The sequence below is a fragment of the Abramis brama genome, assembly GCF_963993115.1.
Source record: "Abramis brama genome assembly, chromosome: 1".
Lineage (NCBI taxonomy): Eukaryota > Metazoa > Chordata > Actinopteri > Cypriniformes > Leuciscidae > Abramis > Abramis brama.
The window spans coordinates 8,507,763-8,524,887 of NC_139963.1; the positions used below are offsets into that span (position 1 = coordinate 8,507,763).

Here is a 17,125-nt window from a genome sequence, read left to right on the forward strand (position 1 = left end):
GTAGGAAACGTGTTCTTTTAACAGAAAAGCTCTGTCTGGGGATTTAATTATTAAAATCTGGCAACCGTAAGCATGAACGCTCGCTTTTCAGGATTTTTGATTATTAAAAAGTTATTTTAAAAAAGTCTTCACTATCACTTTTTATATATTTAACACATCCTTGCTGAATATTCATGTTTTTTTCTGTATTTTTGATCAAATAAATGCAGGCTTGTAGAGCATAATAATAAACTTCTTTCAAAAACATTAAAAATAGTAATGGGTCCAGACTTTTACCGGTACTGTATGTACATATTAATCAAACTTTATCTAAGGTAATCTCTTTTTTGTTTAATGAAGATGTTATTGTTGTTATTTTGCTGTTTTATTCACAGTTCCAGAATCCCACTTCAGTAGATAAGTGCTTTTATATTGCATTGCTACCTTAAATATGCTATACACAAATCAAGTGGAAGAGAAAGACACGATCGCTACTGAGCAGAAAAAAAATATATAAACTGATATTATTGGCGTAATGTCAGGGTATAATCTAATCAGCAGCAGAATTTAGAAGATAGACCCATAGATATGAGATCCTTTATTTGAAACATTTAAAAATGTTGTAGTGTGTTGGCTTTTTAACTTAGAATACAAACGTCTTGTCTTTTAATTTTGTAGCTTTTTTACTGGTCAGCTCCCGACGCGATGTTATTCATTGTACGCGCAAATTCAAAGCGTCGCGTCTGGGCACGTTAATGACGCTCGCGCTCTTTTAAACTCGTAATAAAGCGGTGAATGATTTTTCCAGAAATGACGCTGATCTACAGTACAAGTTTATATTTAGAATACATTGCAATCACTCCAAAATAGATGACAACTCACACACCTGCATTATGAGCTGTGCTTCTTTGTGTGCTTATTAGGCTTTTGCCTCGCAGCACCTGATGGATGCGTTCGTTACACATACTTTCAGAAGCCGGCACCCGCTTTGTAACGGACACATTAATTGTTTTACAATACATTACTGCAGTAATGTAACAGTCTATGGTTAAGATAAACATCGTCACTATTTTTAGTTAATTAATAAATATTGAAATAAATTGTAGATAGGACATTTGTAAAAAAATAAATAAAATAAAATTCCCTCTGTCTGGGCCCCATCCCGCCAATCGGGCCCTAGGCACGTGCCTAGTTTGCCTTTGCGTTAATCCGGCTCTGGTCACATAAATGAATCTCGCATTTGGCTTTACACTAACCTCATGTTTTACATGCAAGCTGCCATTTTGGCTCTAGTTCACACACACACGCACTGCCATTTTGGCTCGAGATAACTCCAGTAGCAAATGTACATTTAACTCGCTTAAACTTTATCATCCAATTACAATCAACATATAAAACACTTTAGAAACATTCCTAAACTCTTTTCGCTTGAGTATTTTCTCTCATTTCACTTCAAATTCACATATTTGTCACTCGTGTGTAATCTGATATTTGACTCATTACTACTGCATGCTTATTAACAAAACTAACAGTCTTTCTCAGTAACTTACCAAAAATCAACATATACATGTTTGAAACACAGTTTTTAACATCAGTTTCGACCAGTTTTAGAATCGTTTTTGCTCGCCAGTAGAATGATAAATGAAACGCTGTGAGACAGGAGTACTGGCTGTAAGCTCCGGCAAAGTTTAATTAACTCTTAAGCACCCGGTACAGTACCTTAGTTCAGTGGGGGTAGCGAGATGATTTCTATAAAAAAAAGTGGAAAATATATATAGGCCCTATATATTTTTGTTGAAATTAATTTAACCCTTTCGCACGTACGATCACATCGGTGTGATTAGAAAGGTCAGTGCATGACGTGATCAACTGCTAAATTCAAATGTGCTCTCGCGCGTTGGCTGGCGGCGCTCACAGCTGTCATATATAACAACTTTTCAGTGTTTTCAACAACATAATGTTTATTTTAGGTTTCAGACATATAAGTACTAAAAAAAACAATACATTTAGAGTTTGTAAAATACACACTGATGTCAAAGGAAGAGGCAATAATAATCCTTTCCATTATACTTAGACACGTTTTATTCATATCAGATACACATTGTGTAAGTAACTTTAAAGTTTACTCTATTCTTCTCCCAGTTCACCAGCCACTTACTTTTATGTATTTCGGGAGAAGCGGATGAATTCACGTGTTGTAAATCCAACAGATCCGATTCTCTGAACTGCGTCTGCGGCACAAACTAAGATGGCGGCGCCCATCGCGCATACAGCTCAACTAACGCGATCGTTATAAAGGTGTTTAAACCACAAAACACTTCCACTTGCATATATTTGACAATCGGAATATCAGCTATTTCATGCCATATCCAACACATTTTTGAATATTTTGAATAAAAAAGGAAAAATGACAAAAGCAGAACAACATTCATTCAGCTCTGTTGCTGCTGCGGTATGGCACGTGACAAGCAATGAAGCGTCACCATGGAAACCATAAAGTGACACATTCTAAATAATGGTCGCCTTGAAATAAAATCGATTTGCTGTAGGCTACATTTCACGCGACGGGAGGGGTTGTTGAGGTGGGGTGGGGGGAGGTGCGGGGTCGCGGGGCAGCAGCGCATTTATCATGGGGGTCACGGGCTAAAAAGTTTGGGAACCCCTGCCTTAGTTCAACAGCGCTAAACGCCCTCTACAGGAGACAATAATAACAGCAACATTTTCTTTACCCACAACAAAGAATGTAACAATGAATTTACCCATCAATAGACGAATGTTGAAGGCACATGCATTTATGAACAATACAACATTTTAAAGGGGTGTCCTTTTTTCCTTCTTTTATTTTAACATATATACATACATTTTTCAACCTACTACATTTCTAATAGCGCTGCCGAGGGAGTGACAGTAAATTTGACGTTTCTCTATTCTGGCTGCCTTAATCCATTTCTCTATTTTTATTTTATATTGAAAAAATTGTGGGAATTCAATAGTGGATTTGTTCTTTCACTATTAGATAAAATGGTAAATTAATTTGCTCTGGCCTCCCATGCCACTAAGTTTACCCTGCTATTATTCCAATCAAGGAAATGTAAAAAGGCTTGTCAGGACAACCCCAAACAAGGTTTGAATAAATGAATGAATAAATAAATAAATGCAATATCTTGCTGAATGTTGTTAAAGTCACACTCCGGATGTTTCGATCCATAATGCCCCACTAGACACACACACACACACACACCCCAACATCTGCAATATGGAGCATCTGCTGGACATTGTACACAAGGAAAGCTTCTCCACAGTTCTCTTCACTGTAGCACAAAGAATATCAAGAGATCTCTCGCATATTGCCAGTGTTTCCTTGCTAGACTTGGTTGGACCAGAATGCACATTGCTGTGGAGAAACAGTTGTCGTACTGCACTTATTTAAGAACTTATTTTAGCTATTTTAAGGCATGAATCCCAAAAAACAACAACGTTTACCCTCATAAGACCCTCGTTTACTGTTTACATTACTGGTCTTTGGGGTCTACATGACTAAACAAAATGTAGAGTAATAAAAAAAAATAAAAAATAAAAAATAATAATAATACAAATATATAATTGCGCACGAAATTACCAGATTACCTGAGTGCCCTGTTACAGTGTTTACTTCCTTTTTATTCACATAATCATCTATATTTAAACAATTACTTTATTTGTGAATAATACTGTAATAGGATTGCAGATTCAAGAAGTTGCCATCTAAAGTATAACCATGTTTATTTTAAGGATTTGTTTTCTAATTTATTTCTAATTTATTAAATATTGATTAAAATAAATATAAAGTATATATAAAAATATCGGCTTTATATTGGCCACCTTGCTCTCTAAGATATCGGCATCGCCTATCAAAAAAACAATATCGGTGGACCACTATTCGATATCTTTGTTTACATTAATTACCAGCCAAAATGATTTTCGGTGATCGATTTAATATGCACATGGTAGAGACTGGTTTTGAATGGCCGTGCTATTAAATTAATTATATAATTCATGTCGGGTGGTCATGATTATTTGCCAGCATGGACAAGAAGATAACAGCTGTCATAACTCATGAATGTTTTGCAGCGCAAAATCTGACGAAATAGATATATAGTCCCAAAATACTTTTCGTTTATATAGCCTATAGCTCAGATCTAGAATTCTGAAGTGAAATGAAGTAGAGCTTTAATTTTTTTTAATGAATTAACAAGAGAGAGAGAGAGAGAGAGAGAGAGAGAGAGAGAGAGGCCACATCCACACATATCCAATGTTTTTTTTCCTCGTTTTAAAAACAAATTCCGTAAACATGGCGTCGTCTCAAGAAATATCTGTGTACACACGAAACCACTGAAAACTATGTAGTCTGCATGCCAGACCAGTATGTGGCGCTATAATTCTGCCACAGAGATAGGCCTACACTAAAAACAGAGAAGAAGACTTGGAGCATGCGCATAAACCTTTTGCTGTATACAATAATATTAGGCTCAGTAACTTCTTTTTTTTTTCAGCAAGAACTTATTTAATAATATGAACAACCATAGGCCTGGTACAGAATACGGATGAGTCACGATATTCAATTAGTTAGCGGACGCATAAAGCTTGCCACAAAGAACCGGCTAAAGTAATAATTATGAATGGCTTATAGCCTATAAATACATTTTAATTGTTTATTAATAAACTAGTGTTTTCTGTGTCAGTCTCGCTGCAAAGATGTTGACGATGCTGACTCGCCATCTTCGCAGAAGTGAATGTGCCTATAGAGAGAAATGCACACTTCATACGGATTACATTAGAGAGTTTATTTTCGTTTTGAATTGTTTTGTTTAAAAGTAAATATTTTAAGCTTTCTATAGATATATTTCTGAGATTCGGTTAATTTATGAGACAAGCTAGCCTGGAAATCCAGACCTAAATCTGAAAGATTAATGGTCTGGCGTCGACTAATGAAAATTGCCCAGCTCGAGGGGCGGCACCAAGCATGCATTTGAAAATCTCACTGCACGCAATTGGATAACACTACGACCAATCACAACAATAAACCCCATACACTTAGCTACCAGCGGAGCTAACTGTGATTAGACTCTTACCGTATCCGGTCGACAACAAACAACTCTGTGATATATTAATTTAAAACAACCCAAACACACCTATGAACATTTGGATTAGCCAAGGTTCTGTTAGCGCTTTAGTGCGTTTCTCCCTCAGTGGAGCAACAGAGTCGAGTATCTCAGTACAAGTAGAGTCAAAGAGGTTGGTGAGTTCCTCCACATTAAGATTACAAACTTCAAGATTGTACAACACTGAGTATTTAAAGGCAGCAGAAAACTGTGAGGCAGTTAGAGGGTTAATTGCACACACACTGCGTGCGGGAGCAACAGTCGAAGTGTTCGAGCAGGGGACAACTATAGTAAATACAACGGGCAGATGATCTGACATACAAGTGTCACATATTTCACTAATGGCAACATCTAAGCCATATGACAGTACGAGGTCCAAAGTATGTCCTTTTCCGTGTGTCGGGCCAGTGAAAGACTGCATAAGATTAAAAGAGTCAATAAGATTAAGAAAATCCTTAGACATAGGTCTGGATTCGCAGCAAAAACGTCCTTCTTGCAAAGGAACGATTCGAGCGGCGTCTTTTGTTCCTGTTTTAGATAAAAAGCCAAGTCTAACTCGTTCATTGTAGCGGCCAAAGCCGTTTCAAACAACTGGTGTTCATCCATAGCCATCTTGCAATGTTTACTAATGACTTCGACGTCACATGCGCTGTCGTCATCTCGCCTCTGGCCCGCCTATATCAGATAACCCGATGTGATTGGTGCAGCTCAGATCGAGGGGCATATTTAATGAGCATCATTACTCGACACCAGAGTAACTCGCTGAGCAAATTCAACTTGTGCTCTCGCGAGAACTCTGGATTACCAGGGTAGAGACGAGCTCCAGTTCACGAGCAATGCAAGTTATCCCGCCGGCACCTCCATGTCCTGATTATATTGTCTGCTATATTTGCTATATTTAATCTCATTTATTAAATCCAGGCAATTGGTTGATTCATTAACATTCATTAAAATTAAGATACAAATTATACAAAACGAAATTCACTTTAAAGAAAGGCTTTATACAAAACAAAACTTAATGAAGTGGTCAAAATTATGTCTCCCGATATATTGCGCATCTTATGATCCTATCTCATGCTGTTCACTTTTCATATAATCAACATAGATGAAATAAAAAAAATAATATTATTTAAACATAAATATGAAACTAAATACATTTTCTTTAATGGCTACAACACGTAGGCCTACAGTACAGAGAAATTTAATGTCAGAGTGGAATTTGAACGAATGCGTTTTACGGTGAGCATGAGGGGCAGGGTTGCGTTTTTCCAATCAAATAATTCCCAGTGATCATCAAATATTATTTTTGCTTGAAATGCCCATCCCTACAAAAAACGAAATGTCTTAATCAGACAACAGACAAGCATCATAGCATGAGAGAGAAAATATAAAGAAATAAAAAAGTAAAATAAAGAAATAAAATAAAACCACATTCAAGTAAATAATAACTAAAGAGATAAAGAGGCTCAGTAGGTTCTGCAGCATGAACACAAGCATGTAGTCTGCAGTTGTTGTTGCTGTTATGTGACTTGCGGTGTCTGACTAGGGTCGACCCGTGGGGTGATGACATCATCGTTTCACAAAATATACGGATTGGCTGTACACACGAAAACGCAAGGGTGTCGTTTTCAGATTTCTCCACTCTGGGATCCGGTTTAAAAAAATAGCGGTTTCAGTCTCCCAAAATGCCGGATCTGTCTGGATGAAACGCTGATAGGCCTACAATAAAACAATTTTTACATATAACCTACAGCTAAACTCTGTGTGGACAGCAGTGTTGGGCAAGTTACTGAAAATTAGTAATTAGTTACAGTTACTATTGTTGTATTATTTATTTATTTATTATTATTATATTGTTGTTGTCAAATTTTAACTCGCACATTCTCAAAAAAATGGTTGCATATGTCGACCATTTTGGCCGCAGTCTGGAGCCCTGCAGTGGTTCTCAAACCTGTCCTGGAGTACCACTATTTTGAGACATTTTGATTTTGACACCTGATTCAACTCATGAGCTCATTAGTAGAGACTGCAATACCTGAAATGGGTGTGTCAGATATAGGGAGACATACAACATGTGCAGGGCTGGTGGCACTCCGGGACAGGTTTGAGAACCACTGCTTTAAATCGTTTACTATACTTAGGATATTAATATCCATAGCAATTAATACCCAGTTATGGCCCATTAAAATGATCACTGGTCAATTCATTTGATCAGTCGTAAAACAGTGATTCCTTTCAAATTTCCTACAAAAACCACAGCATGTGAGTTGAAGGATCCAAATTTAAGAATATGTTTAATTTATATTCATGTGAGGCATAGATGATGACAGTTTAATTTATGTTCATGTGAGTTGACAGTTCAAAGAAGATTAAGTCAAGCAACCCAGTCATCGGACATTAACCTTTGTATCTGTATACACCTCCTGAACAGTGACATGACTCCAAGGTAAACTATTATCATGTGAAGGTATGGGTGATGCTATCAGGCTGATTGGATCATTTGAATGATAGTGTTATGCTTATTCTTGATTGAATCAAGAATCATCCCTCTGCTTTGTTTGACTTGTCTCCACCTCCAAAAGTCCCACCTCCTTGTAAATGTATAAAGAAACCATGTAAAGTATGTTAGTCAGACTGATTTGGGAAGAACTGCAGCCGCGTCAACGCGAAGTCCTCAATAAAGAATAACTTTGTTTGAACGTGATCCCCAACGTCTCCTGGTCTCTTGCTTCGACGAAGAAAAAGGTTTTCAACAATTTGGTGCCGTGACCCGGATGGAGAAACTGAAACTCAACAAAGAATGAACTTTCCAGACGGAACCTTGAAAACTTCAAGCTCAAAGATCTCAACAAAGCTGACTGAGTTCCAGACTGAATCTTCTGAATCCAGATTGAAAACTTCAAGCTCCAAAAAGATCTCAAAGACTGAATTTTTCCAGACGGAATCTTTCTCTACAAATGAAAGACTCGGTGAGTTTCACTCCATTAAAAGAACCAATGCAGACCAGTGCAAATGTTTTCCTCTGCGCCGTTCAGAGAAGTAGTTAACAAACAGCTGTAGAGTTTGGTTAACTAAAGATAAGCCTCTAAAAAGTTTTCTTTTAGAGATGAAATTTACCCTCTGTGTTGACAGGGAAGATTAACAGTTACATGTTAATATTGTGTGTATGCTCTTGCTAGAGAAGACCTATCTGTAAGCTAGAGAATTAGCTTTAGAATTAGATTTAGCCTCTTGTGCTAATAAGATTGTACCCTCTGTTTGCAAGACAGTAGAGAGAAGTTTTTTTTTTTAGTGTTTGTTTGTGGTAACAGAAATTCACAAAATGTTTAGGAAAAGTACTAGACAGATTACACCTTTTTGGTCAGATAGTGAATTCAAGTCTTTGTTATCAGAGCACATGGACTCCATCGTGACTGAGCCAGTCAGATTGAATTTAACAAAGAAATTTGGCATTGATCCAGAGAAAGTGTGGTCAATTGAAGATTGCAAGAAAGTGTTGAGTGCATGTATCAGGAAGAAAAATCTGAAAGGCATCATCTGTTGTCACCGAGAATTTAGCTTATCCATTGCACAAGAACAAGCGCAGCGTATTGCTACTTTAAACGATCAGAACAAACAATTGCAGACTCACATGTCCTGTCTCAAAACAAAGGTGGGCCATAACAAAGCCTCAACCAAATGTGATTTAGAAGACCAACAGTCAGATGAAAGCTATCCTGATTTACAGTCTTTTGATAGTATAGAGGACAATGTCAATGCAGATGTAAATGCAGTTGAAGTGTGCGTAGCTAGACAAAAGCCTCAGGGAAAAGGTGTTGATACAGTTCCATTTGCAACCCCCATATTGCAGCCACAAGCAGTCAAAACATCTTTACGTCCGAAAGATATTGAGAGAATTGCTGAAAGTTTGCCATCAGTGCAAAGAAATTTTTCTGAGTTTAGGAGAGCATTGTTCAGTAAAATGCATCTTTACGACATGTCGTTGCCGGAAGTTACACAGCTGATGTCACAAATTCTAACTGAATCTGAATTCAACAATTTTGAGTCTGCTGTTACTTCCGAACTGCAACCTGTCAGTAAAGGCGATTTGAGAGAAGGTGTTTTGAAAATCCTAAAGAATATCTTAGGACCGAAAATCAATTGGTCAAGAGTTACTAGCTGTGTACAAGAGAAAGAAGAAACTGTGAGTGAATATACTGAGAGGTTCTGTCAGGTAGCTGCAGTGTACAGTGGAATAGTGGATGATTCCGAAAGTGTGTTAGCTGACAAAGGAGCTCTAATCCGAATTTGGGCAGATGGTCTTGTAGCTGAGTACAGAACAGCCTTGCCATTCCTAGATATTACGTGGGCTAAAAGAACTCTCAGAAGTAACCTAGAAAGTTTAGCTATTTGGGAAAGAGACTCTGATGTCAAAGAGAGAGTAAGAATTGCAGCAGTTTCTGTTAAGGTCAACTCAGAGAAACCAAAGAAACGCAAAAGTCCTAGAGAAGCCAGTTGTTCTTACTGTGGCAAGCATGGACATTTTGGAAAAGAATGTAGAAAAAACAAAAATAACTTAAGACAAGTTAACAATGTTATGCAGATTTTACTACATTTGTTTGCTACTTTGAAGCAACCCCTCCCCTCGTCAATGGACTCGTGGGTAAGCTTTTTGAGGTGCTAACCATTTGGGCTGTGATTGCTTAATCTCCCCAGTAACTTACAACAACGATGAAAGACTTATTTTTGTTTAATAGAACAAAAGAAAAAGTGACTGTCTCAGCTTTTGTTTGGGGGACATTAAATAAGACCCACAGCCTTAAATGTTATGCCATAAAATATTGCAGTCAGACAACCATCCTCTGTTAATGATGTTTATTAAGACTGATGTTTCACTGGAGAATGAAAATGTGCCAATTTTCTCACACACTGTACACAACACAGGGACAGAAAAGGACACGGTTCAGTGAGGGCCCTGGAAAGAACTGACGCAACAGGCGTTCGGGGGCCAAGCCAGGGTGAAGACAACCTCATAGGCCTTTCCCCATTTAGTCCATCCTTACCTCACTGGTTCATAGGTGTCAAATAAATTAAGAAATAGGGAAAGAATGAAACCACCGCAGCAGACGCTACAACCCTAGTGTTTAAACAAATACTGCTACAACCCTAGTGTTTGGACAAATACTGCTCTGTCGTCTTTTGTTTTCTTTCTTCCTCTGTGCAGATAAACACTTGATGGCTGTTCCAAAAATCCATATGCAACGACGTCTCACCTGCATATGAAGCCACAACCTCAAGAAGACAACTACACCCACTGCTGAACGAGCCAATCACAAAAGAAAAAAGAAGAAAAAAAAAAATACACAACGCAGAAATACAAAACCTTCAGTCATCCATCGATATGATCAAGACTACAAGCCTGCACCATTATCTGAGTGCTGCACCTGGTTAATATGACTGAAGATAACTTTTCATGGTTCGGAAACCTGTTAGTATCAAGTGTGTCAACCAACAAATGACTCACGTCCAGCACACCCGTAAGATTTCACGGACCCTAAATGCATGTTTGTTTCTGTGTCAACATGCAATTACAGATGAACAACACAGAGCAAGTTATATGTGCCTGTAACTTACACAAGTTACAAGAATGAACATATGCGATGTGCCTGTAACTTACACCAGTTACAAGAATTAACTTTATGTGTTTAAATTTGTATTTTGTGAGAGTTTTTAAGAACTCTCAAACGGGGGACTGAAGGATCCAAATTTAAGAATATGTTTAATTTATATTCATGTGAGGCATAGATGATGACAGTTTAATTTATGTTCATGTGAGTTGACAGTTCAAAGAAGATTAAGTCAAGCAACCCAGTCATCGGACATTAACCTTTGTATCTGTATACACCTCCTGAACAGTGACATGACTCCAAGGTAAACTATTATCATGTGAAGGTATGGGTGATGCTATCAGGCTGATTGGATCATTTGAATGATAGTGTTATGCTTATTCTTGATTGAATCAAGAATCATCCCTCTGCTTTGTTTGACTTGTCTCCACCTCCAAAAGTCCCACCTCCTTGTAAATGTATAAAGAAACCATGTAAAGTATGTTAGTCAGACTGATTTGGGAAGAACTGCAGCCGCGTCAACGCGAAGTCCTCAATAAAGAATAACTTTGTTTGAACGTGATCCCCAACGTCTCCTGGTCTCTTGCTTCGACGAAGAAAAAGGTTTTCAACAATTTGGTGCCGTGACCCGGATGGAGAAACTGAAACTCAACAAAGAATGAACTTTCCAGACGGAACCTTGAAAACTTCAAGCTCAAAGATCTCAACCAAGCTGACTGAGTTCCAGACTGAATCTTCTGAATCCAGATTGAAAACTTCAAGCTCCAAAAAGATCTCAAAGACTGAATTTTTCCAGACGGAATCTTTCTCTACAAATGAAAGACTCGGTGAGTTTCACTCCATTAAAAGAACCAATGCAGACCAGTGCAAATGTTTTCCTCTGCGCCGTTCAGAGAAGTAGTTAACAAACAGCTATAGAGTTTGGTTAACTAAAGATAAGCCTCTAAAAAGTTTTCTTTTAGAGATGAAATTTACCCTCTGTGTTGACAGGGAAGATTAACAGTTACATGTTAATATTGTGTGTATGCTCTTGCTAGAGAAGACCTATCTGTAAGCTAGAGAATTAGCTTTAGAATTAGATTTAGCCTCTTGTGCTAATAAGATTGTACCCTCTGTTTGCAAGACAGTAGAGAGAAGTTTTTTTTTTTAGTGTTTGTTTGTGGTAACAGAAATTCACAAAATGTTTAGGAAAAGTACTAGACAGATTACACCTTTTTGGTCAGATAGTGAATTCAAGTCTTTGTTATCAGAGCACATGGACTCCATCGTGACTGAGCCAGTCAGATTGAATTTAACAAAGAAATTTGGCATTGATCCAGAGAAAGTGTGGTCAATTGAAGATTGCAAGAAAGTGTTGAGTGCATGTATCAGGAAGAAAAATCTGAAAGGCATCATCTGTTGTCACCGAGAATTTAGCTTATCCATTGCACAAGAACAAGCGCAGCGTATTGCTACTTTAAACGATCAGAACAAACAATTGCAGACTCACATGTCCTGTCTCAAAACAAAGGTGGGCCATAACAAAGCCTCAACCAAATGTGATTTAGAAGACCAACAGTCAGATGAAAGCTATCCTGATTTACAGTCTTTTGATAGTATAGAGGACAATGTCAATGCAGATGTAAATGCAGTTGAAGTGTGCGTAGCTAGACAAAAGCCTCAGGGAAAAGGTGTTGATACAGTTCCATTTGCAACCCCCATATTGCAGCCACAAGCAGTCAAAACATCTTTACGTCCGAAAGATATTGAGAGAATTGCTGAAAGTTTGCCATCAGTGCAAAGAAATTTTTCTGAGTTTAGGAGAGCATTGTTCAGTAAAATGCATCTTTACGACATGTCGTTGCCGGAAGTTACACAGCTGATGTCACAAATTCTAACTGAATCTGAATTCAACAATTTTGAGTCTGCTGTTACTTCCGAACTGCAACCTGTCAGTAAAGGCGATTTGAGAGAAGGTGTTTTGAAAATCCTAAAGAATATCTTAGGACCGAAAATCAATTGGTCAAGAGTTACTAGCTGTGTACAAGAGAAAGAAGAAACTGTGAGTGAATATACTGAGAGGTTCTGTCAGGTAGCTGCAGTGTACAGTGGAATAGTGGATGATTCCGAAAGTGTGTTAGCTGACAAAGGAGCTCTAATCCGAATTTGGGCAGATGGTCTTGTAGCTGAGTACAGAACAGCCTTGCCATTCCTAGATATTACGTGGGCTAAAAGAACTCTCAGAAGTAACCTAGAAAGTTTAGCTATTTGGGAAAGAGACTCTGATGTCAAAGAGAGAGTAAGAATTGCAGCAGTTTCTGTTAAGGTCAACTCAGAGAAACCAAAGAAACGCAAAAGTCCTAGAGAAGCCAGTTGTTCTTACTGTGGCAAGCATGGACATTTTGGAAAAGAATGTAGAAAAAACAAAAATAACTTAAGACAAGTTAACAATGTTATGCAGATTTTACTACATTTGTTTGCTACTTTGAAGCAACCCCTCCCCTCGTCAATGGACTCGTGGGTAAGCTTTTTGAGGTGCTAACCATTTGGGCTGTGATTGCTTAATCTCCCCAGTAACTTACAACAACGATGAAAGACTTATTTTTGTTTAATAGAACAAAAGAAAAAGTGACTGTCTCAGCTTTTGTTTGGGGGACATTAAATAAGACCCACAGCCTTAAATGTTATGCCATAAAATATTGCAGTCAGACAACCATCCTCTGTTAATGATGTTTATTAAGACTGATGTTTCACTGGAGAATGAAAATGTGCCAATTTTCTCACACACTGTACACAACACAGGGACAGAAAAGGACACGGTTCAGTGAGGGCCCTGGAAAGAACTGACGCAACAGGCGTTCGGGGGCCAAGCCAGGGTGAAGACAACCTCATAGGCCTTTCCCCATTTAGTCCATCCTTACCTCACTGGTTCATAGGTGTCAAATAAATTAAGAAATAGGGAAAGAATGAAACCACCGCAGCAGACGCTACAACCCTAGTGTTTAAACAAATACTGCTACAACCCTAGTGTTTGGACAAATACTGCTCTGTCGTCTTTTGTTTTCTTTCTTCCTCTGTGCAGATAAACACTTGATGGCTGTTCCAAAAATCCATATGCAACGACGTCTCACCTGCATATGAAGCCACAACCTCAAGAAGACAACTACACCCACTGCTGAACGAGCCAATCACAAAAGAAAAAAGAAGAAAAAAAAAAATACACAACGCAGAAATACAAAACCTTCAGTCATCCATCGATATGATCAAGACTACAAGCCTGCACCATTATCTGAGTGCTGCACCTGGTTAATATGACTGAAGATAACTTTTCATGGTTCGGAAACCTGTTAGTATCAAGTGTGTCAACCAACAAATGACTCACGTCCAGCACACCCGTAAGATTTCACGGACCCTAAATGCATGTTTGTTTCTGTGTCAACATGCAATTACAGATGAACAACACAGAGCAAGTTATATGTGCCTGTAACTTACACAAGTTACAAGAATGAACATATGCGATGTGCCTGTAACTTACACCAGTTACAAGAATTAACTTTATGTGTTTAAATTTGTATTTTGTGAGAGTTTTTAAGAACTCTCAAACGGGGGACTGAAGGATCCAAATTTAAGAATATGTTTAATTTATATTCATGTGAGGCATAGATGATGACAGTTTAATTTATGTTCATGTGAGTTGACAGTTCAAAGAAGATTAAGTCAAGCAACCCAGTCATCGGACATTAACCTTTGTATCTGTATACACCTCCTGAACAGTGACATGACTCCAAGGTAAACTATTATCATGTGAAGGTATGGGTGATGCTATCAGGCTGATTGGATCATTTGAATGATAGTGTTATGCTTATTCTTGATTGAATCAAGAATCATCCCTCTGCTTTGTTTGACTTGTCTCCACCTCCAAAAGTCCCACCTCCTTGTAAATGTATAAAGAAACCATGTAAAGTATGTTAGTCAGACTGATTTGGGAAGAACTGCAGCCGCGTCAACGCGAAGTCCTCAATAAAGAATAACTTTGTTTGAACGTGATCCCCAACGTCTCCTGGTCTCTTGCTTCGACGAAGAAAAAGGTTTTCAACAGAGTGAAGCAGTGTGACGCTCCGCTCAATATTCGACTCTATGCCAGTGCGCTCGCTCAATCACTCACGGCCCAAGCGAACGATCCACTCATGTACCACTCACTCACACCAGTAAAACTACCTTCGCTCAAATCCCACTCTGGCATGAAATTGATCTGTATCTGTATTATGTTTTTGTTTGTAATGAATTTCTTGAATAAATGTCTCAATTACAGATGGCCTATAGATAAAAGTTATGATATTTGTGGATTTAAACCAATCTATTGTATAAAGTTCTGTATAAACAATCGAGACATGACTTGACTGGAGTGCCGAATTGCAGAGCTGGTGCAATCATATCCACGTCGCTGTGATCAGATGCTTTCTTTACTAATGATTTCTCATCACTGTGTTTTTGTTGTGTTTGTTATTAAGAGAAAAGTGTGCAACACATTTTAACATAGTCATCTAAATGTTGCTCTCAGCAGCATCTGTGGTGTCGGGATGTTCACTAACAGTTTACTACTGAGAAGGTATTTCAAACTTCGTATTACCCCTAAGCAAAGCACAAAAAAGGAACTATGCTATTTGCTATCTCAGTTTCTCCACACTCACTTTCAATTTATTCTCCATCTTTGTTCTAAACTTAGACGTCTACAGTGTCTTTATGTACAAGGTGTGCAACTTCATTAAAACAATATTTTAATTCTATAGCCTTAGATCTATTGCTTATTTCACAAATTCTTGAAACTCATTGGTTCTTGTGGAAGCTCAAACGTTCTGCGTAACACACGAGAATGAACCTCACTGAGTCTTGCCAAAGCTCAAATGTGCTATTAATACAAGAATGAACCTCAATGGCCCTTTCCAAATTTCAAACGTGCTGCGTAACACGAGAATGAACCTCACTGGTTCTTGCCGAAGCTCAAACGTCCTGCAGAAACTACAGCAATCAGTTACAATGACACATTTTTTAACACCTCATGGACAACCACAGAAACAGAGCTACACTGTCTTCCAGAAACACAGAGAAATGAAAAATCAGCACATGTCTCTCAACAATGGTGGCAATATTTTTAAACAAAATATTTTATATTTATTCATACTGCTGTGCATGCTGGGAGTTTTATACAATCCTGGAACCCAGAATCGCATTGCGACATGAAACTTTTGATTGTCACCATTGTTGAGATTCATGTGCTGATTATTGATGTTGATGTCTGTGTCTAAGTCAAGGAGGAGTTTGAAATGTTTTAATGCACTCTATTATTTCAATATCCTTCATAATAAATGTTTACAGAAACATTGCTGGATTTCATGTTGTAGATTCACAGATATTTGATTAATAAATATTAAATACCCATAAATGCAAAGCTTATACACAGGAAGAGAACATTGAATCAGATGTCCAGCAAATACTGATCTCCATCATGGTGACTACAAACTTTATTATATTCAATAAAACATCAACAACTAAATATCTGTTAATTCTCAACAATAACTTTTGTACATGTATGAAGGAAATAATGTTAAACTGGTTTGTAAACTGGTTTCACACTCAGTGGCTGGAAGTCAGTTGTAGGTCTTGTGTTTCTCTTTTTTCTGTTCTTGTTTCTCTGTCCTTCAGTGATTCTGCTAATCAGGTGTTCATCAGCGTCTGAATTCACTCACTTCTTTTTATTCACTCTGTCAAGTGGACTATATTAGTGAACTAATGTAGGGAACAGTGATTGAGGGTATAGGGTGTGATTGGTATAACTGCCTCTGAGTGTCGATTTTGAGCACTGTTAATTCACAGTATATTCCTGTAGGCTATTTTTGTTTTCTACGGTATATTACTGTTTTATTGGAAAATGGTATGAAATTGTCAGAATTTTACCTTTTTTTTTACAGCAAGGGTTAACAGTGTGCGTAACACAAGAATAACTCTCACACATTCTCACACATCAAGCAAGCATGTCTAAGCTTCCGTTTAACATAACTGATGTGTGCGTTGATGAATTTTATATGTGAATAAAAGAGTCAACTTAATCTGTTCATCATATAAAGCAATCATGACTCTTCAGAAAATTTGGATTAAATTAAATTCAAACAGATTAGTTTAGTGGAAAATGGTATGAAATTGTCAGAATTTGGCCTTTTTTTTTTACAGCAAGGGTTAACAGTGTGCATAACACGAGAATGAACCTCATTGGTTCTTACGGAAGCTCAAACGTGCTCCGTAACACAAGAATAACTCACATCACACATCAAGCAAGCATGTCTAAGCTTCCGTTTAAAATAACTGATGTGTGCATTGATGTTTTTTTTATATGTGAAAAAAAGAGTCAATTAAATCTGTTAA

At 37.7% G+C, this 17,125-nt stretch overlaps 1 protein-coding gene across 2 annotated transcripts in view; it reads right to left on the reverse strand.

Moving 5' to 3' along the window:
- Positions 1-17,125, reverse strand: part of LOC311083659 (uncharacterized protein) — a 40,211-nt gene that overhangs the window by 7,581 nt on the left and 15,505 nt on the right. The window lies entirely within an intron of this gene.